Genomic DNA, 1,097 nt, shown 5'->3' with positions numbered 1-1,097 from the left:
TAGCCTAGAAAATAAATAACTATATTATTTAATATGTTGGAAATAAATGCTTATTTCTCTTTTCTACTCTACCTCATTGTGCAAAGTATACAAACAAGGCTAAGTCCATACATTATGGACATTTATTTAAAAATTAAAAAGATTTTTGGGCATTATGTTTAATTTTTTTCAAAAGCAATTTCAGGGTATTTCCAGGAAGTTTCTTGTTATGAATTATTAATTAATTAGAATATATGGTATTAGTAAATCCAAGTGGGCTACGACGAGAAATTTAAAATATAATAATCTATAAAGTAAAAGTATTTTTAGTTCTTAATTAAAAAGTAGGTAAATCAGACTATTTTATAGAAATAATTAATAAAAAATCATTTAGTTATTACTTTACAAAATTTTCATATTAAAAAATTTAAAAAGTTCTTTTAATCTAACTAAAGATCATATAGTTATTATTATTATTTTCTAATACACTAATGGTAGGGTTGAGAGTTCAAACTTCCAACGATTTCGAAGGAGAAAGTATATATCAAATATTACTGAATTAAGTTCTTTTATGAAAAAAAAAATAAAAAATACAAACTATACAGTTATCGAAACGAGTTCTAAATTTCTAATTTTGAGTTAATAAATCTCTAAACTTTAATTAACTATCTAATGGTCACTTATCTTGTAGGTACTTGTCTTAATTGATATTTAATTTGATGTATAATATCTATTAAAATTTATTAGTGTCAAATTGATTGTTAAGATCCCATTTAACAACCATTTTGTTTTTAATTTTTATTTTTATATATTGTTGATAAAATATTGTTTAAAAGTTATAAATTTAAAATTTGAATCTATAGGGTGGAATTTAAATTTATTTAGTCATCAAATATTTGTATTTATTTTTATCATTTGCACCGTTAAAACTTAAAACATCCACTAAACTACTAAAGGGTAACAGTGGGACAAATGCTAACTATCTAATTTGACACAACATAAAAATAATCTATACTAAGTATATTCAATGGGTAAATTCATATCTAAATTTTTCAAGCAGAGAAGATAATTACTTGTCAAATAATTCTAAGAGATTAATAACAATCATTATATATATA

The sequence above is a fragment of the Benincasa hispida genome, chromosome 7 (assembly GCF_009727055.1).
Source record: "Benincasa hispida cultivar B227 chromosome 7, ASM972705v1, whole genome shotgun sequence".
NCBI lineage: Eukaryota > Viridiplantae > Streptophyta > Magnoliopsida > Cucurbitales > Cucurbitaceae > Benincasa > Benincasa hispida.
This window is presented reverse-complemented; position numbering follows the sequence as displayed.